Source organism: Octodon degus, unplaced genomic scaffold (assembly GCF_000260255.1).
Source record: "Octodon degus isolate 3935 unplaced genomic scaffold, OctDeg1.0 scaffold00143, whole genome shotgun sequence".
Lineage (NCBI taxonomy): Eukaryota > Metazoa > Chordata > Mammalia > Rodentia > Octodontidae > Octodon > Octodon degus.
This window is the reverse complement of record NW_004524719.1, coordinates 1,422,433-1,445,251: the sequence shown is the minus strand read 5'-3', so window position 1 is coordinate 1,445,251 and position 22,819 is coordinate 1,422,433. Positions and strand designations below refer to the sequence as shown.

Below are 22,819 nucleotides of genomic sequence, written 5' to 3'. Positions count from 1 at the left end.
GAGTTCATGAATTAGTGTATGTATGTATGCATGCATGTATGTATGTATTGATTGATTGTAGAGAAGGGTCTACAGGGTGCTCAGGGTCTCACTAGTAGATCAGACTCATAGTGATTCTCCTATTTACAGCCTCTCAAGTGCTGGGATTACAAGTGTGCGCCACCACACCCAGTCTCACTTGCCATCTCAGTGCGCCCCAGGGGCAGGGCCGGCACGGCAGGCCCAGGGAAAAGGTCTTTTATTTTCTTTCTTTCTTTGTTTGTTTTGCAGTACCAGGGATTAAACTAAGGACCTTACACTTCCCAGGCAGGCTTTTATGCCAGTGAGCTATATCTCCAGCCCACAGTTCATGAATTATTGAAATAATCAGTTGTGCTTTGTTTGGTGGCATTAATTTGTGTAATTATCACTTGTTCTAAAAACTAACACAAAGCAAAGAGACAGCTTCACATATCTGTGATGGAAAAATTCAGCTACAGGATTAGAAGTTGCACTTTCTGTGGAATGGACTTAGGTTAGACATCACAGCAGAGAATAGGTAGGATCCAGAGAATGCTGAAGAGTCTTCAAGGGTTCTCCCAAGAATCTTAAATCCTGCCGTTAAGTATTGGTGAGTATATTAATATTTGGCCCCGTGCGTGCATCAGTTTCTCGTTGATAAGGTTTCTCCCTTCTTCATATGTACCTTTGTTCTCATCCCTTGATCAATGAGGCAGATTTGCAGAGTAAATAAATGATACGAGCAATGGGGGTGCGTAGGCAGTTTTAGAAAATGCCAAACACCAAATGCTTTAACAGCACACGCTCAAGAACGTGGCTCTTAGATGGCACATTTTCCTTCCTGGGAGTGACGCTGGATGGCTACCACTGGAGATTTCTTTTTTATACCCAGCTACAGGAATATAGATGCACGTATGCTCCCAGGAAGCTTTGTGTATTTTTCAGCTATTACCAACCTTCCTGGTGGTGGAATACCTTCCTCAAAGAAAGATATAGCCTGTACTCCTGACTGTCCTAAAGTCATGGAAGGAAGGGGTTGCACAAGGAAGGCTCACACGGCTTACTTGCACATTATTCTCAGGGAAAACGCTGGCTTCGTGGAAACAGCTACACCTTTCGACTCCTGATAGCTTGCAACCTTTTGTATGTTTCCTTAGCTGCGCATCTTGGAAAAGTGCAAAGAAATAATCTAAGTAGTTTATGATTAGTAAAGAGAATATAAAATATTATAAGTATTCTGCATCATATTTTCAAAATATACAAAATGCAACCCAACTACTAATAAAATAGCAAGTTTATTCCAAATTTTATGTGCCATAAATGTATCATTCAGTGCAATTCAAAAGGGAATTTCAGAGTGTTTACATAAGATTTGAGGAAAAGTAGTTTTGTGATTGTGATATATAGGAGAGATTTCATTGTGCTTAGATAATTTTTTAAGAAAAAGTTAAATTAAGAAAGTAATTGAGGGCTGGAGAGATGGCTCAGTGGTCTAAAGCACCTACTTAGAACAAGCTTAGCAAAAGCATCAGGGACCACGGTTCAATCCCCCAGCACCACATGCCAGCCAGCGCCGCCCCCTGGTTGACTGAGCTGGCCTCTCTCTCTCTCTCTAACTCTCTCTCTCTCTCTCTCTCTCTCTCTCTCTCTCTCTCAAATAAATAAATAAATAAATAAAATTTAAAAAAAAATATTAAAAAAAAAGAAAGTAATTGATTATAAATAAAAGGGATAAAATTGATAGAAAATGATTTTTTTTTTGCCCTGGAATGATGAAACTTTATTTAAAAAATAGCACTTCAGTCCTGTCAAAAGTACTAAGCAGACTGAGCACATGGCTAGGCACGTGCACGGGTGGGGGTTTAATCTGCACACACTGCACTGGCCTCACCCCAGGGTGGGCTCAGTGGGCCACCAAGACTGGCACGCCTAAAATCCCAGCAATTCTATAATCCCAGCTCTTTGGAGTCTGAAATCTGAAGGATCACTCCCAGTCTGAGCTACATAGTAGATAGCACTTCAGATAAATTGAAAGGGATCACCATCAAGTGCTCAAATTGTGAAAGAATAGTTCAAAACCTTGAGAGCCTCCGAGCTGCAGTCTTCTGTCTCCACTCTGGCCCAGGACAGAAGGCCATGCCTCGCAGTGCTTCCCCCCCAGCCCCTGTGAGATGAGCGAAGAGCTGCCAGCAGGAGCCCAGGCCAGGAGAGAGCTGCCCCCCACCCCCGAGTGAACATTGCCACGTGTTTGCTAATATTGTGTCCTGAAATGTATTCTTTCAAAAATAAAAAGAGGAGAGTGAGCTACATGATTTTAAAAATTGAGGGGACCTGCTCATTAGCTCAGTTGTTTGGGGCCAGGGTGATGACTCAGTGGAATAAGCACTTCCCTAGCAAGTTCAAGGGTCTGAGTTCAATCCCCGGTTCCGGAAAAAAAAATTAAAATTTATACTATCTAGGGATAAAATGCTAACTCTAATTAAAGGATGATGACAATTTTTTCCTCCTAAGTCAAACACCACACCCAGATGAGCCTTTGTGCTGCAAGCTTTTCAGGAGATCTTACTGAAACTTTATTTAAAAAAAAAATTAAGTAAGACCTGATAGTAGAAGGAAAATTATAACCAAACTTTTCAGGTAGTATTAAATTCAGTGACTGATTGAAAAGAATTTATAAATTTCAAGAATTAATATAGAAAATCTTGAGTTTATCTAAACCATTGGACATGAGGGAATAAATCATAGGAACATATCCCACAAAATTCACATTTGTTGGGGCCAGGGATTTGACTCAGTGCTCTAATATTTGCCTGGAAAGTGTGAGATCTGTGTTCAATTCCTGGTACAAATATTTTTTGTTTTTTTACAAACAAAAAATATTTACAAGGGGCTACAAAGATAGCCAATATTTTGGCCCAGGCCCTTCAACATCAGTGAGGACTCAGGATATAAGAGAACCTCTGCTGTGACATCCTGTCACTCAGCCGTGTCCCAAATTTTCTGTTCAAGGAGATTATGGGGCCACAGAAGAAAGTGATCAATGATGTGGAGTGTGCCTAAGGAGAGTCACATGGAGAGAAAACATTCTTTTAGGCTCTCACAGAGAGCAAATTGGTCAAGCAATGGCCATGACTGATCCGGATGGCTAACTCTGACAACAGATCTACCAGCTGCTCTATGTGGCTTCAGGGTAAATCCTGAGGGGATTTGACTGATCTTGTCAGATACGAAAGTTGCATTTTTAGTTATATAGGCCTTGCTTTAGCTTGGCCTTAATCATCCAGCAGAAAAATATAACCACGAGGTATAAAAAGTAAAGCCATATTAATATGCTGAGCTGTAAAAGACTGAAGTCAACAATTTTGGACAATTGCCAGTTCTGTTGATAACCCACTACTATTATGGACCATTGGACTATATTGGGTTAATTTGGTGCATTCAAGTACCTACAATACTTGAACTGGCATCAAGTGTGAGAAGGTCCTTTAAAGACTTCTCCAATTACAGTTTCTCTAACTGCAATGAACATCCATCTCTGACAAAACGAAACAATAAAAGGGGATATAAATGAAGGATCATTTTGTAGTAAATATATATATATATATATATATATATATATATATGAAATAGGATAGATATATAGCTTCTCTGTGTTAGTTCAATGAGAAGAAATATTTGTACTAATATCGTGTAGACAAGAGATCATGTCTGCATCTTGTCCTCTGAATCACTACTACGAAGACAACAATACGCAATGTATTAATAATTGTAACTGTCCTGCTAACCTGTTTTGAAACTGTCTCATTGCTAGTTCTTTTTCATTAAAATTAATAAAAAAATTGAATTACATTTCTTATTCATCTGACATACATCAAAGTCTTATATAAGAACACAAATGTAACAAAATGTTATTTCTATGTGACTATTAAAAAAGTATTTGATAATTGATTATAGAAGATTTTAACAGCAGAACTAATTTTGAAATATTGTGAAATATTACAGTTCATATATCAAAATGTTAGATGGAATTTTCCTCATATTTAGTACCACTTCTAAAAAGTTCTGACATAAAAATTCATTATTCCTATAGAAACTTTTCTAAACCATCATTAGTAATAATAAAAAACAAGATTTGTCAACTCTGAAACATGAGAGATTCATACATGTTCTTGTGAAGAGGTCTCTAAGAATGTCTTGCAAAGCTTTAAACAGTTGAAAACTGAATGAGTGTTTGACTCCTCTTCATTGTTGGGCAACATAAATGCCAACCAGTAGGCTTGATGGTGAATTTGCTGTCATTTTCCAGATATACCAAGTTAACTCATTTAAACTTTCAGTGAAAGTAAGGATTGTTAATGAGAACATTGACTTCACTGATGAGCTCCAGAAGAGGGTCAAGAAAATACCAGTCGTTGGGCAAGAACTGTCCCTCAGGAGAAGTGACAGATCCTCAGGTGAAAATCTGAGCAGAACAAATTCGGGTGCGCTCTGCCCTTTGGAGTTCATATCTGCGGCATTGAATATCATCACAGCCTAGGATTAACGCTAGTCCCATGCAGAATAAAGGTGTTTCCAATTTAATATTCATCAAAACACTTTTTATCATCTGTTTGGAGCACAGTTGTTCTTGCATTATTCATGCCTAAGTGAAGACTGGTGAGATATTTCTTCTGAGACTTTGCTTTAAAAAAGAAAACGTAATGCCACAGGGTAAATAAATGTATTGTTATCTCCTGGGAATGTGAATTTTGTCAATTATAAACTTTTGATATGGTACTCAGAAAGCCTAGAACTGAGATGTAAAATTTTATCTTCTAAAGTAGCTTAGCTCTATACACAACCTCTTTAGACCTGACCCATGCCCTTGTTCATCTAATTTCTGATCCCAGATTTAGAATAAATCATTTTAGTTTATACTGTATGGATTAGCACCTTAAAATCTATTATAGAACTAAGCATGATATGAGTAAGTTATTAATAATTACATAATGAATACTATTAAATCTGTGTCATGATATTAAACTCAGGCTTGAATCTCTTACTTTTATACAGCACAGTTTAGAAATAGAGAAAATTGATCCTAAATCCATCACATTTTTTTAAAGAATGCCTAATAGATTTTGAGTAAAAGTTTCAAACAGCTACCTACAGTGCCATTTGCTCTGCCACATGCTTTGCTATGTCTGTTTTACACAATAGTTTGTAAGAAATCGGTTTTTAAAGCATTGATTGATTAACTGATAGTGGAAAGTCTTACATGGCCTCTACTATACTGTCAGCCCCTGCGTAGCACTAACTCTGAATGAGTCCTGAGAAATACATTACTGTTCTGCCTACAATTGTTGCACGTCTGGATTTGCGTTAATGGTTTCAAATTTTCCTTCAAGATATTCACTGTTGTCAGACTACTTTATGTATTATCTTTACAAGCTTTGTTAGGGTTTCCTACCGCTTCAAATTCTGTGAAAATTGAAACTGTCATCTTAACACAACCCCCTTCTGTGCCCTTTACTAAATCTCACCCAGTTATACACTCTAAACTAGATTTGATTTACCAGCAGTTAAGTGACCACACTAAATACAAGAACCAATAGCCTAACCACTGTACAACTTTAATAAGTTCCTCATGTATTTAATTTTTGTTTATTTACTTGGGCTCTGAGCCTAATGAAAAGTAGATTAATGCCATTCACAGGAGTCTATACTTCAGGGTGCCTCACACAGAGCATCAATACAGGCATATGCCACCATGATGGGCTAAGAATTTTCCTATTCTGAACACCTTGTTTTATGTGTTCAAAAATATTGTGTTGTGGGGGCAAGATAGCTCAGCAGGCTAAAGTGCTTGCTTAGGCAGAAGCAGGGACTCTGGTTAGATCCCATTCACCCATGCTATGCCAGCCCTGACACCAGGGTGGACTGAGCCATCCAGGGTCTGGGCATAGGGCTGCAGGTCTATAATCCCAGTGCTGGGGAGGCTGAAAGCAGGAAGATCACTATGAGTCTGAGCTGCATATTGAGACTGTGTAACAACCAAATACTTTAAATATATATATTATTGATTTCTTCCCAATATAAGGATTTACCTAAAAGTAGATCATTGCTATTCACAGCAGTCTATTTTGATTGCTTTCCCATCTCTACTGAGGTTATAGCAAGCCTTCAGAAATACAGTACTGTCACATGCTTGCTCTCTTTCCATTGGACAGAACAAACAAATGGAGAATTCATTCTCATGACAGAAATTGCTGATTTGAAAGCAAGGGATACTGATTTCACCAAAGGTGTTTCCAGGAACAGTGGGAACTTTCACCAGTGTGAGTAACTCTTATTTTATCTCAGACTCTTGGCTGAAGAGACATATAGTTTGTCAAGTTTCAAGACAATTTACTTGTCTTTATGTCATTATGTTTCTCCTTTAACTTCTTTTAAATAATTTTATTGAGAAACAAATAGTGATGAGACAGTTTCAAAACCAACTACTAGCACAATTTCAATAATCAATTCGATGCACACTGCTGTCTTAGTAGTTATTCATTGTACAAGATGCAGACACGATATCCTGTCCACAGACACTATTAGAACAAATCTCTCTATTCAGTGAATTAGGAGAATGCAGCTGTGTATCTATCCGAACTATCCTGAATATACAGATACAAAATGGTCGTTCCTTTGCATTCTCCTCCTTTGTTTAGTTTTGTCGGAGAAGGGCATTCCCTTGCCATTTAAATATTGTAGGTGCCTGAATTCAGCAAAATATTCCAATATAGTCCAGCAGTCCATAATAACAGTGGGTTTTCTGTAAGACTGGCAATGTCAGAAGTTTTAAGGCTATACTTTCAGGGATCATTCCTATAGTATGTTTCTCCTATAGCTGCAGATAAATGATACTTATCATTGATAATGCCAAAATCTCTTTTTTGTCATCCTTTCTTTTTCTGAGGAGCATTCATTCTTTCAAACAATCAGTACATGCAAATAAAATGTTAGTCCAAGTTTTTAGTGAAAAGCTCATTTCTTTAGTGGCAGCTCTGCTTCTGTTGGATCTCTGTATAAATACTAAAAGACAAGTTGGAAATGCTCTCAGCACCAGATATTTCCACAGTTTAGCAACTTTAAATTCTATATTAAACTTATTGATTTTTTGGAGAGAAAATAGCCTTGCCAGAGGCTTACTTGTTACTGTCAAGTCAGATTTATGTATTTTTACACTAATGGCTAAAAATCAGGGGCCCTTGTTCCTTGGAAGCAGAACAATGAGTCCAAAGACTGAAAGTGCTCTTCACTGGTGTGCTACCAGCCGTGGATGACTTTCAAGAGCTAATCAAATAAGATAAAGAGGAGATGGTTACAAAACCTGTAGTACAATACCTGTAAGTAGTTTATCTATTTCGTATTTCATGGAGACTTTATACTATGGATCACTAAAATCATATGAATCTGCTGCCGTATTAGATGTCTTTTATGATTAATGATGAGAAACCAACATAATAAATATAAGAGGAAAGAAGGATATTCCATTCAAGGTTTTCGCATACATTACAGCTCAGTAAGTACTAAGATGGCAATAGACCTGAAAACAACTCTGTGTCGTGCCTGTAATTGCTTCTGGATGTTCGCTCATAAACATTGTCCTTTATGAAGAATGACCTTTGTGGTGGTTATGCTTTACACAGTTGATTTTCCTAAAAAGTATTAATATAGTTACAGTATATTAAATCTTATCCCAATAAAAGCTCAAGAGCATACAAGACAAATTGTGACTAAAATAAATCTTTCAAACTTTACCTGTTTGATTTCCCAATAGAGATCAGATTAAATCAGAAAAATTTCAGCCGCAAAAGTCACCAGGGAACATTTCCTGTTCAGATCAAGCGTAGTCTCATTTCTGTAGCACTCAAATTGACAGTCTTCCACGCACGCCTCTGTTTTCCAACTGTTTCTGAATTTTTTACCCCTTCCTCTCTCATCACTGACTCTTAGAGAAGACTGCAGAAGGAGAGAGGATGTGGAACATCATACCTTTCCTGAATACTTCCTGCTGCCAGGAATGAGCCTGCATCCACTTCCAGCAGTAACACTGAGTGGATACCACACAGAGTACAAGTTCCACAAATGCTTTTCACACGATGCCAGTAAAAACTGGGGTCTTCCACTACCCGTTTAAAGGAACAGACAGAAATCTGAGATGGTTTTCTAAATGAGATGATTCAAATTATGATAAAAACTCTGTCTGAAAACATGTTTGTGCTAGAATTAGAGAAGCCGATTTCACTGTTCCTCATGATATGCCAATACTTTTGTGTTTGAGACAAGGCCCCATACTATGCAGTCTAGGCTGGCCTTGAAATTGCTAAGCAGCCCAGGCTGGTGGCGAACTCACAGTGACCCTCTGTCCTCAGCCTCCCAGATGCTGGCGTTGATATACCAATATTAAGGACTAATTTTGAAACTGTATTTGAATGATAGTTTGACTGATCATGGTGTGAAATGAATGTAAATGAAATGTTTTAAGAAATAAAGTAAATGTATAGCCTCCTTAAATATTTCCCAGATTTTTTGTATGTTTACATTTCCCTGAAATGTTAAGTCGAAAGACTTTCAAGTACTATGATATTCCATAAAATTACTAAAGATTTGATGGATATATTTTGTGATTGATAAACCTTGTATTGGCATTATATAGGGAAATTCAAATGTCTTTTTAATAAATTTATTTTATTTCTATAATTTTTTTATATATTTAGTACAGGGTCTCACTAGACAGCTCAGACTCCTGTGTTAAGCCTCCTGAGCAGTGGTATTACAAGCCTGAATCACCACGCCTGGACTCCGTGGCTAGCTCAGTGCACCAGGGAGCGGGGCCAGCATGGCATGTAGTGCTGGGGATCGAAACCTGGTCCCTGTGCTTGCCTAAGCAGGCGCTTCAGTCCACTGAGCTATCTCGCTGGCCCTAGTTCCATAATTTTTAGTACTGGGCAATATTAAGAGTAGCACTTACCCAAAAAAGTAATGTTAAATAACTTTTTGAAAGGCAGAAAGTGAAATATAAGATGTAAACCTAATTGTCAAGTATTATTAGTTATATGTTATTGTTGAAATAAGCATTATTCACATGAAAAAATATTGTTGGATAAAATATGTTATTATTTTAGGGTATGTTTCTGGATTATTTTTTTTTTAAACTGACAGATAACTGGATGTGTTCTATGTTTTTATAAATATTTGCTTAACTCAGACTTCTTCAGTTTCTCATATAAAAAGATTTTCGTTTTTGTTTAATAAAATGACGGGGAGCATAGTTTCTCTCTTTATGTATAATGACTTGTAGAATGTGGACTTAGTTTTACTTTGAATGTTAGCTATAACTTTATGATTAAATCTTTCAAAATTTGTCCATGACTTCTTTGGTGTGTGTAGATGCATTTGATTGTTTTGGTTATTGATGGAATTGCTTTCATTGTAATAGAACTAGCTTACTTAGATTTCCTATTTCTTCTGTCCTTTGTTCTTGAAGATTGACTTTCTGGAACTGTTAGATCCATTATATATAGATTTGTACAGTGGTTTATTGGGTATATTCCGTTTTGATATTTTTGTACCTGTAACCATGTTTGACTACTTCATTAGCGATTATTAGTGTGTCTTCTGTCTCTCTCCCCTCTGTTTTCTCTCCCCTTGAATGTATTTTCTCTTTTTGTGTTGTTCTCTGTCTGCTTTCTCTTTTTTTCAATATTTGATATTTTCTTTTTTTTCACAGAATGAGATTTGACTTTGTAAATACGCTCTATTTTTTTTCCACTTGTCTCACTTAGTTTTCTCTTATCGCTGGGTCAAAATACCCAACAGCCAAGATTAAGGAAAGAAACGTTTATCTAGTTCACAGTTAGTGGAGGTTTTAGTCCATACTTGACTGGCTCCAAGGCAAACTGACACATGGCAGAGGGCACCAGTTCATGGCGAGGGAAAACAGCAAAACAGCAAGAGCAAATGGGAGGAGTAGGGGCAACAATGGCTACAGAGAGCAAGTCTGCCTCCCTTCTATTGCACTCAGGGTATCGGCTCCAGGTAGGTATAGTGTTCACACCCATAATCCCAGTAGCACTCACACCCATAATCCCATCACCGGATCATGAATTAATCTCAAAATCTAGAAGTCCACCCTGTGACTGCATGAGGCTATGGGAGGCAATTAAGCAGAAACCATAACACCATCTTCTATTTTTTGTTCTCATATCTTCTTTCCTTCTGTGTGAAGGACCACCTGGGTGGCTCTCCTGGAAGTTGATGTGACTGCATTTTGGCTGCATTTAGCCCTATTTCCATGTATTGATCTGTCCACAGCTAGCTAGGACATTTCCTTGTCTCTTTATTGGTTTTAAGCAATGCAAACTGGTCCAGCTGAGGTGCTGCTGTGTAGTCTTTGAAGCAAAGACCACAGGGCAGTGTTTCTTTGCTCCTCTAGGTCTCCCAAGAAACATGTGTGAGCTGAGGTGGGAAAGAGTGGTCCACTCTGTTGGCCGGAATCAAGTCTTGACATAAGAGGCTGTCTTCCCAGGTCAAAAAGAGTACACATCAGAGCTGAAGCACCAACCCGGACACATTAGATATTACCTCAATTTTGTTTATTGTAGAATTTTTCCATCAGTATTTGTCTTACTTTTCTCATTGCTGAGGTAAAATAGTTGACGCTCAAAATTAAAGGAAAAAGCATCGAACTTAGCTCACAGTTTGTACAAGTTTCAGTCTGCAGTCGGCAGCCTCCAAGGCAGGGCAGCGTGCAGAGTGGGGTCACAGAAGGGAGACACCCTCGGCTTGGCAGGGGAGGCAGAAAGCAGGGAGCAGAAGGCAGCAGGCAATGAACCTGCACCACTCTTTTATCCTAAACAGAAGCTGGACTTTCGGGTGGTACCACCCACGCACAGTGAGGTAGGGCGCCTGTCTTCAGTCCATCCATTTACCCTCACCCAGAACTATGCTGACTCCAATCAGTGGACTGATTTAACACCATGCACCCCAGACCCACTGTCACACACCCATCGTGCAGCCACCTCCTGAATGCCTCCCCTACGAGCTCATGGGACTTCCAGGGCTCATAACGGCCTTTATTATAATAAGCTTGATGATATGGTAATGAGTTGATATCTTTCAATATTCCATTACTAATTTATGAGGGACTCTCCTTCTGTAGATAAAATTCGTGATACCCTCACTCAAGTAAATACACAAATCTGTCTTAGTTACTTTTCTCCTTGCTGAGGCAAAATGCACAACACCCACAGGCTAAGGAGGGAACGTTCATTTAGCTCACAGTCGGTGCAGGTTTCAGTTCATCACTGTCTGGCTCCATGGCAGGGTGGCGTGGCACAGGGGCGACGCAAGGCAGGCAGCAGGGCAGCGGAAGGCGACAGCGGCAACAACAAGCAGAGACATGAGCAGAACCCTTCTTTCCCTCCCCTGTGCCGTATCTAGGCTCCCCAGCTTAGGGCAGGCAGCACTTGCGCCCCTAACTCCAGCTTCCCCGTGCTTGATGCCGGCACCCCACACCTCGGTGCAGCCACCTCTGAAGAGCCCCACCTAGGGCTGCACGAGGCTTTGGGGGGGACAACGAGACACAACTATAGTAGTTTACTTCAGTCTCTCAGGAGAAGCAGAGCTAGCACTGGGCTATGGGACCTGGTTTCACCCTATAGCCAGGAATGTGCTGTGCACCATTTACTTAAGTCCTAGCAATTTTCCGTGTTTGCTTTAAAATCTCAGTCTTAATCAGCAGGAATAAGTGGGAATGTAAAATGAATCTGAATTTCAATTATTTTAATTACTTCAAACATTTTTCTTTTCTTTTCTTTTTTTAAGGCAATAAGATGCCTAAAACATATACTGGGGTTCCCTCCATATGTGCTGTTCAGTATGCAAACTACTTTTAATTATAAATACTTATATTGCTAGACAACTCAAGTGTATATTTTAAGTATAAAACTTAACAGACCTAAGTCTTTCACAAGGTGACCTAGTGTCAGCAGTCTTCACAATAAACCATATTGAATGCACAAATTCGATCAAGCAGCACATGTTACTCTTTTAGTTTTAGCAATGAAAAAAGAGATTTGGGGGAATTATTGGGAGAAGTCACAGAAACTTAAGAAGTACAATGGAAAAGAAAAATTTCACATTATTTTCAAGAAATATGGGACAAGAATGCTCAAATATTTTGTCTTCTAGACATATAGGAAATATTTTCTGTTTCCTAAACGTCTTGGTTATGCCCATATTCCTGACTTTTCTTATTCCCAACTACCCTTTCAGGGAGAGGAGCTTTGCTAAAATTTCTGTTCCCCTGAGGGTGCTTTTGAGCCACCGTCATCACTGTTTGACGTGCTGCAGCATACACACAACTACTCTGTGTCCATGTGTCTTTAAAAGTATTAAAATTCAGATCATGATCACATTTCTTTCAATTAAAAATTTCTCTTTGCAGCAGGCCAACATGCTGCTGATCTGAATGCTCGCTTTTTCATAGTATAACATAAATTGCTGTTTTATATGCACAACTGTTACTACAAGCTATGACATTATGCTTTGGAATATTTTGTAAAAATTAATCAGATGCATTTAAATATCTTACTGCTTTATAATTTTCACACCAGTGAAATTAGATGTTGATGTTACTGAATTTTTCTTGACAGTTAATATTTGAAATGAATAGTGCTTATCGTTGATTTGAGATTATTCTTCTAAAATGTTAGATAGCTTCTGTTGTCCAAATAAAATAAATCAGCAAACATGGTATAGGCACCTCTGCAGATATCTCCTTCTTTGGTAAACTTAGGCAATTTTAAGTTTCAGTGAATGCAGATAATTTCAGGTTTCTTCCCCTGGTACTTTTGCTACAGTTGTGGAATAGTTTCTTAGCAAGGCAAGAAAAAAGGATTAAGTTGACGAAAACCCAGTTAAAATGCAAATGAAATGAATTTCTGGGCAATAAAGAATGCATTAAGCAGGAGCCCTAATGAACACATAATAGTAAGAAGTCCCTGGAACATTTTATACACCTCTGTCTATTTCATCTTTATACTCATTTAGATGTCTTCCAATAATTTTAGAGGCTTTGCATTTCTGTTTGCTACAAACATGATTAACAGCTTTATTTGCTCCATTTTATCCAGAGACAGTTGTGAGCCTACTTCATTTTACTCCCTGGAAACCAAATTATTTATCAGTAAAAAATCATATCTGACTTGTAAGATTTATGTTCTTTCATAGAAATTATAGAAAGTCAATATTAACAATGGCATATGGTGTATAGTAAGTTTTTGCAAGAAAATTAGGAGGGGGGCTTTGATACTTGTTACCAAAGAAAGTATACATTTAAAATGATGGGACATTTAATAGGTAGGATTAACGCAGTAATAATTAGGATGATGACAAAGGAAAGTGGTTTCTTTTCCTCACAAGGATGCTCAGCCTGACATTATCCTACGACACAGCACAGCCGTCTGTGGCTGATGAATAGGCTTTCTTAGCTGCAATGGATTTTGCTAAGTAGGCGCCCTTTCAGAGGAAATAAGGCAGAGTTTAAGCAAACAGAACTATGTCGTTTCTTTTACCTTGTTAGACTGACTCACATTTAGCTCAAAGGCTTTTTAAAAATTCAGAGGATTTTAATATATTATCCTATAAAATAGTTGTGTAATCTATTATTTTAATAGATAATAAAAGACTACAGTCATTATGGAGTAAGTACTATTCTAGGACCATAAAATGTTAATAAGTGTCCAAGGTCAAGCAAATATAGGATAGGTTGAGCATTAAATCTGCAGAAGCTGCTACACTGTGAGTTGAAGTAGCTGCAAAAGATTCATAAAGTCTTTTCTATGCCAAGAACAGTAGCTCTGAAACTAATTTAAATGATTAGTTTTACTTTTTTCTGGTTCACCCATTAGAAAGCATATGGTAGAACCTCAGTGATTATAGCTATAAAAAAGGACCGTTTTCTAGTCATGCCAATATTATGATTAGGAGATTGGTGATCATACAGAGAAAAGGAAAGACGCCTTAAAGATAAAGCCACAGAGATGTTTTGCTTAATGTACGTTACCCACTTTATGTGTGTTAGGCTTTTCATATTGAAAGGAAGTATTTTGGCCTGAAATGTATGCTCCATGCTGTCTGCTAGAAAGGAAAAAAAAATCACCAAGTTAACTGGGGCAAATGAATTACTGAGTGGGTGGCCACATCTACTTACTCAACGTGATGGACTATTTGCAGACTCTGTCTGGCTAGAGCCAGAATGTTCACTTCTCCAATGCTCTGTGAATCAAAGGTGCTCTATCAAGTATCCACTCTGTCCTTTAGGAAATCCAGAGTGCAGTGTAGCTTGGCGGCGGAGAAAGCCACTTCAGCAGCACAGGGAATGTAACTCTTTTAGTGTCCTACTTAAATTATTCTTCCCCCAGTTAAAGCTGAACTGTTAAAATATGTACCTATATACTCATTTATATTCATGTAATCATGTAGTGCTTAATCTTGGTTTCTCTGAAACAATTAGTTCTATTCCAATTATGCTTCGGCTAATGTTTTGTCTGCCACCACTGTTAAGTTTTTGTACCAGTTCTGTTCTATTATTAAAGCCTCTCTCTATATAGATAGATGATAGATAGATAGATGATAGATAGATAGATAGATAGATAGATAGATAGATAGATAGATAGACAGACAGATAGATAGAGTTTATATGAGGCAGTGGTGTTTTGTCTAAATGAATTTTTTTCCTTGAATTTGAAACATAACTCTTTTCTTCATGAGGATTGACTATTTCAGTCATTAATGATGGTTCTGGCTGAGGTGTATGTAGGTTAATAGTGAAAACCCAAATACTTAGGGCCACTTAACTAAGCTTTGCCATTTGTTTGTCCAAACTTCATTCTCATACTTTTGCATGTGGAATATCACCCTTATTTATTAAAAAATTTCAAGGCCAAGGAGATAGTGCAGTAGCTTAAGCTCCTACCTGGCAAGTACAAGGTCATGAATTCTATCCCAGTAGCACAATAAATAAATAAATAAAGATAAAAAAATTCTGCATTTCTTTTAGCAGAATATTCAGCTGGTAAAAAGTCCAGTGGCACGGCCAATAACACTAGCTGCTTCTCTCTCCTCTTATGAACTTGGACAGCAGCGCTTGATCTGATGGCCCACCCAGACTTCACTGAGTAGCTATTTTCCTATAAAACGTGAGGACAATTTTCTCCTTATTTTGATATATGCTGTTGCATAATAACATCTCAAAATAAGAAGTCCGTTCTGAAATATTTTTTCTATCCAGAAAATTAAGCCATGATTCACAAATTTCAAACATTTTTTTAAAGGTACACTTACTTCTTTTTGACACATTAATTTACTATGTTGTAGTGTGAAACATGGGCAATGATAGATGGCTATGTTTACATACACGGTTGAAACAAACTATGTCCCAGGGAGATTGAATACATGCACTGGTCTTTTCTCATAAAAGAATAGCTATTACTTAAACTTTTCCCACAAAGGAATAAAATACTATGTAAATTTGAGGTACAGATAATTCTTTTAGTTAACACGTAGCAATAATTGCAGGTTTTTAATAAAATCTGCAAAGAAGAACATGCTGCTTTACTGATAACTTTTCCCTGGAATCTAGTATGGAATGTGTATATAACACATATTTTATGTTATGTATGTATATATATATATATATATATGAATAATATTACTTAGGACTTAATTATGTAACATAAAATATGTTTTCACCAGCACTTGCATAGCTGAGGCAGGAGGATCGCTGCAAGTTCAAGACCAGCTTGGGCTATAAAGTGAGCCCAAGGCCAGCCTGAGCTGCACAGAGAGGCCTGGTGTCAAAAGGACAAACAAACAAACAAAAAAAGATAAAATATGTTTAAATAGGAATAAATTAAAATATTATAATAATAACAAATGCCTTCTAAACAACATGGTAATTAAAAAATATAATCAATATTATCACTCAAAAGCCAACGTAAATTAAATTTAACTTGGAATTCCATTCTCAAATTCTATATAGCTTATCATGTCTTAGTAATATGTAGAATTTACATTTTTCTTTGACTTTTTAAAAGAGAGTACAAATTAGAATTAAAACAAAAAACTATAAGTGATACAGAATTTCACTTAACAAAATAATATGAATTTCACCATATTTGTTGTGATACATCATGTTGTCTCCCAACCAGTTATTCATATTACCGGATATATGCATACAAAATTGGAAGAATAAAGAAAAAAAGAAATGTATAAGAAATTAAGAAAAGAAAAAGTACAAACAATTGAACAAAAGAGACAAACAAAGTATTACTTGCTCCACTCATAGTATTACTATTAGTAATATTAGTATTATTCTAAGTACTATTACTGGCTCTATCTGGTAAACCAGCAGAAATACACAGTACAGTTGTCCAAACCTCCTGCTTACATACCTACATAATCTCTTTCCCCTACTCCCTCTCCTGTCATTCTCAATTCAGTAACTCATTCCTTTTGAATAAGTTCATGCCTTTTTCCCCATGTCCGTTGTACCCTTCAGATTCCATTTTTCTCTTTCAAGTTCTCACACTAAGGAGACAATACAATGTTTGTACATGTGGGTTTGATTTATTTCACTGAAGAGTGTATTCTTTAGCTGCATCCATATACTGACAAATAACTCCAATTTTTCCTGTCTTATAGCTGAATAACACTCCATTGCATAAAAATACCACATCTTCGTTATTCATTCTTCAGTTGATGGACATCTGTGTTGTTTCCAGGATTTCACTACAACAAATTGTGGTTCTATAAACACCGGTGCACATATATCTCTGTGATATGAGGTTTTCCATTTTTTTCTAGAAAAATACGCAGGAAGAGAATCGCTGTGTTGAATGGTATGTCCAATGCTAGCTTTCCAAGGAATCTCCAAACTGATTTCCATAGTGGTTGTTTCAGTCTGCACTTCTACCAACAGTAGAGAAATGCTCCTTTTACCCCACAGCCTTTCCATAATTTGTTATTGGCTGACTTCTTGATGTTAGCCATTCTTTCTGGATTGAGAATATGTGGAGTTTAAATTAAAGCCTAAGAAATACATTTAAATTAAGATCCTTCATGAAACAGTAGTCTAGGATTACCTTGGAGTGATGTTACTGTTAATAATAGGAAGCTTTCACATTTCTGCTGGTTGGATAACATTTATGGGTTTTTGTTTTGTTTGTTTGTTTTGTTTTTGATACTACAAACTGAACTCAAACTCAGGACCTTGAACTTACCAGAGAAGTGCTATATTGCTGAGCTTTATCTCTGACCTCATAAATTTAGGTTTCTCTGGGAGTCCAAAGCTTTTTATTGCTTCTCAGTCCCTACCAGAAGTTCCCTCATTCTCATCCTTTATATCTAAAACTACATGTAGGTGACAGATGAGCTAGTATGTTCTGCACATACCCATTAACATTACATTGACACCACTGACAAAGATTCTTTTCAGAGTATTGACAAGGTCAAGGATCCCAATGCCAACCCTCAGAGGTGTTTCAGCCAATCTTCATTGCTTGTTATGGTTTATATCTAGTTGTTCTCCCAAAGCCTCATGCAATCATGGGGCAGACTACTACAGTTTGTGATCAACTCATGATCCATTGGGATCATGCATTATTCAAGGCTGGGATTGTGGACTGAGTGCTGCTGCGATTATGGGTGTGAGTACTACACCCAGCCTGAAGCAGATAGCTTGAATGTATCATAACAGAGACAGAGAGACAGATTTCCTCTCTGTTGTCAATGGTGCTGCTAATCCTCTTCTCTTGCTCTTTGCCACCACCATGAAATGTTGCTCTCTGCCGTGTGCCGCTCTGCCTTGGAACCAGCTGGGTATGGACTGAAACCTCCAGTAACTGTGAGCTAAGTAAACCCTTCCTTCCCTCATTTTGGGTGTTGAGTATTTGTCCCAGCAATGAGAGAAGAATAACTGAGACATTGCTGCATTTTGCCTTCTCTTTTACAAAGTAGCTATAACCAACACACACACACACACACACACACACACACACACACACACACACACCATAACTCCGAGTCCTCTCCACAGAAGAAGACTAAGATTATGGGTATCCTGAGACTTTAAGGTTTCTAGATCAACCTTTGGTCCAGATCAAATTTCTCTTTAAAACCAAGGCTCGGGTTGGGCCCCAAGTCCTGACCACTGCTCATCTTCCTGCTACTGTGATTGGTTGTAGGTGACAACATCAGACTAGGGAGAGTGACAAAGAGGTCAGGGTTGGCAGCAAGTCACCTAGGCTGGGCCAATGGTGTAAGCAGGGATGGTGTCCAAGGACCTGGAAGAGCAGCAGTGTATGAAAGTGTGTCAAACAGGGCCAAAGTAGGCAGTTTCTATGCCAACACCACCATGCTGAGAGTGAAAATTAAGCTGCAGAGCAGAAGCAAAGAAGTTTCAGATGTCTGATGTGAGACGGAATGAATCATGTGGCAGGCAGTGGATGATGAGAAAATCTAGCACTGGTGGCACGCAGAAAGAGAAAGGAGATGACTGGAGTCGCAGTAATTGCCACCATTGCACCAGCTCTCATTTTAATGTCGTGTGGTAACACACACAGGAGAGAGTGCAGGAGCTGGCGCCCTGCTTGCTTCTGTTGGTCTCTTAGCTCCTGTTCCAGCAGATTATTCCCTTCACCTCCCCTTTCCTCCTCCAACCTTCTCTTTCACCCATGGGGCTTGGCCAGCTGCCCCTTTGGTGCTCTCTTGTAAGGAATGTCATTCTGCCCTTAACATATTTTTGTTCTTTATGTGAGTGTGTCATCCTATTCCATACACTTGGCAGTTTAATTCTCATTTTAGGTGAAATGTATGTGAGTCATTAGCTCAAAACCCTGTCAAATTATGTCATTCCACTAAACTACACCAGGTCAATGGTGTTGAGAGATATAATTAGAAAAGTTTTGTACTAAAAAGTGTTCCTATACAATGGGAAAGGAGTACAAGGAATATTCTGACATCACCACAGGGATTTGCATTGAATTTGCAGAGTCTTCCTTCATGGAAGATATTTAATTTCTACTGATTTTTTTAAAGAGCCTAAATAGCGTGTAATGTCCTATCATATTCTCACTATAGATAAGTCTAAGATAGATAGCTTTATGGTTATGATAGGGGGAAACTGCACCCTTCGTGGGATCAACCAGCCCTGAGCTAAAGTTCCCGATGAGACCTGGAAAGCTCAAGCTGACTCTACCTGATCACAAGGTGCCAGTCAGGGCAAAGCAGCTTTTTAAAGAGAACACGTTACTTCTAACATTTAACTGTATGATATTTTGACCTCAAAATAAGGCAGACAACTTTTTTTTTTAATTTTAGGAGCAAGCCACTGAAGTGTGGCTTGTACATGGGGTGCAGGAGATGGCAACCGAGAACTTCTCTGCACACTCCGCTGCCCGGCCAGCCAGCACACAGAACTTTGCAGAAACACTTTTGCCTCACTTTATCCATTTTTGTTTAAAATTGCTTATTTTTACTTTTCATCAAGAACATTGAAGCTATATTGTACAAATAATCTAATAATATTGGCAGACATGCAAACAAAAGACAAGAAGAGGGCTGGCCACATAGTTCAGCAGCTTAAAGCGCCTGCTCAGGCAGGCAGGCAGGCACAGGGACTGGAGTTGCATCCCTGGCCTGCCATGCTGGGCTCGGCCCCAGGGAGCGCCAGATGGCTGGGACTGGGCGCGGTGCCGCTCACCTGTAATCCCAGCACTTAGAAGGCTGAAATCAGAAGAATCACTGCAAATCTGAGCTGTGTAGTGAGACCCTGTAAATCCTGTATGAAACACGTTTTTAAAAATACAGGAAGAATATATAAAAGTCATAAAAATAAAACCATAAAATAATTTTTTCTTTACGTTGCTCTTCTTTGTTTCAGTGATAAATTACAAACACATTCAGTATCACAATGTAAATCAATGTTTTGCCTCTTGAGGGGTTTAACTTCTCATATAATGTTACTCATTTACAATAGAAAAAAATTCAAATTTTTACTTGGCTGGACTATTTTACTCTTTTTTACCATAATGGTCCTTGAGAATACAGCATACTCATAAATTCTTAACAGTGTTTAAGATTTTCTGTTTCAATCTACTGTCGTTCTTTAATTCAAATTTCAATTTGCATACTTCTTCATAGGGCTCATTCTCATTTTTGTAAGAATTATATGTATTTTTAAAGACATAATCCATGTAACCATTATTTTCACTTTCATTCACAAGTATTTTCAATATATCTGTATCTAAACAGGTTTTCTAAATGAGGCATTTATATAACCCTTTTGTCCCATTCCATCCTAAAGGGCGAATGCCTTTGGATTAAAATTTGCATTTTTATAAGATAAAAACAAATAATAGCCTGTAAGCAGGTGCAGGGGCTAGGGTTCTATCCCTAGCCCTGCTGTTCCGGCCCTGCCCCTGGAGCGCACTGAGATGGCGATTAAGACTGGGTGTGGTGGCACATGCCTGTAAGCCCAGCTCTTGTGAGGCTATAAACAAGTGGATCACTACAAGTCCGATCTAGTAGTGAGACCCTGAACACCCTGTAGACCCCTCCCTAAAATACAAATAAATAAATAAATACAAATAATATTTATTGTTTAGCCCAAAGTCCATATTGAATTCCACACCGCAAACCTCTGCACCTCCAAGCAACTGTATGGGCTGCCTCCTTGACACTGTGCCCGAACGCCTCTTCCTTACCTGTCTCTTTTCAGGGCGTCCCTGGGGAAGTAGCTCTGGTGGACAACAGCCTACGTCACCAGGTCCACCTGAAGAGTCCTTCCTGCTTCATTTCCATTTGCTTCTTGTTCCAAAATTAACTTTTAAAAATACTTTAATTTTAATAGTATGTGTTTGCAATATGTGGGGAACTGTACATGTACGTAACGTGTTTTCTCAATCCCTTTTTTTGTCCATCTTCTGTTTTCATTTTGTTTTTGTTTCAAAAGACCTATCTCTTTGTTTCCTGTTATCTCATTTTTTCTTTTGTTTTTACTTTTTGTACCTGGGATTGAACTCAGGGCCTTGCACTTGCAAAGCAGGTGCTCATGTCGCTGAGCTACCTCCCAGTACTATTTTCTATTTTGCTGTTTAATTCATTGTGCTTGGGTTTCTCACATAAAAGAAACTATGAGATCGTTAAGCTGTGTATCTGATTTCACTTTATTTCAAACAAATTTTACTTTTGGTATGGCTAGACGATCCTGCTATGTAACCTTTCACTTGGCCTGCGAGTCGAGACGTGGGGTAATGACCTGGAGGAGGAACGGGGATGAACAAGACAGGGCAAGAGACACAAGAGACGGAGACAAGACAAGCTTTCTGATCAAGTCTTGTTTATTGAGGAAGTGAGCAGGGTCTAAATAGCTGTATAGTGGAAGCAGTTGGGTGGGACTAGTTGTGGATTGGTAGTGGAGGTCCAGGACCACAGGAAGATGTTGAGGCAAGCAGGGACTGGTGCTGCAGCACTTCTTGCCCAAATAAGGTAAAATATAACAGGAGCGTTCTATCGCCCCCCACATCACAAAACTACAATGACCCTAGTTGCATGTGGGATGAAATTTAAATGAGAAATGGGGGGTCAGAATACTGTTTTTTCCCTGTCTCTCCTCCCATTGAGAATCCTGGGGTAAATTTCATGAAGCTTCTTTGAGACCAAGCTCCACACTACCCCTAATTTCTACTTCTCTCTAAATTTCTACTGCCCAGTAAAATATCAGCACTGGAGTCCTGTAATTCATGCTCTATTTATCCACTACTTTTACGTACTGTCCCTTTGTCTTAAACACAACTTGGGAATATTTATCAAGTCCTCTCTTTCAGTCATTGTGCTTAAAGTAATTAATCCAAATTACTTAATTTAAGGAACATGCAAACTATGTGGAATTGTATAGCTATGCCTATGTATATGTATGTATAACACAAGGGAAGATTTGAAAAGAGATATAACCAGACAAGGTGTTTTTGAAATGAAACGTTCTATAGTGTTCAAAATTCACATATTGGAAGCATGCACTCATGTTCTTAACATATGTTAAAGGAAAAATATCTTTCTAAATCAAAATATAATTTTTGTTGGAAAAATACACCAGATTATTAATAACTGATATCCATAATTCATCTACTTTTTTAGCTTTGAAACTTTGTTTTCTACAATAAAATTACAGAGAGGGTCAGTTCTTTTTGACCATTTTAGATTCAAAGATCACTCAATAGCTGAGAAATTCCTGCTCTGCTTATTTGTAAAAAGTTGTGGGCCAAGGACTCATGCAGAAATTTTGGATTCACCTCTCAGAGAATCCAGAATACCTTTTCCAATAAAAATAACACCCTGCTTCCTCACTTCATTTTGTAGCTCCATTCTTTAGTTTTCATGAAACTGTAGGCTTTGTTTGTATAGAACTAATTGTTTCATACTTAATGCAAAACTATAATGATTATTTTAAAATATTTTGTTAAATTACAATATGTTCATTTGAAAATGTTGGTTTATTAAGATGCAGATCTTCAAAACATTGACAAACTTCCTTATACTAGAGCAAACAAGTTAAACTTGCCAACATTACCACTGAAATTCTTGTAAGGAAATCTTTGGAATGTTGGGTAGTTCAGCCCAATTTGCTTTGTTTTGTTTTGTTTTTTGGCAGAACTGGGGATTGAACTGAGACCCTTATTCTTGACAGGGAAGCACTTATTCTACTGAGCCATCTCTCCAGGCCCCC

The 22,819-nt window shown here is 38.0% G+C and overlaps 1 pseudogene; it reads left to right on the top strand.

The window, feature by feature from the left end:
• Nucleotides 1-6,827: 6,827 nt before the first annotated feature.
• Nucleotides 6,828-6,947, top strand: LOC111812809 (annotated as a pseudogene).
• Nucleotides 6,948-22,819: the final 15,872 nt, after the last annotated feature.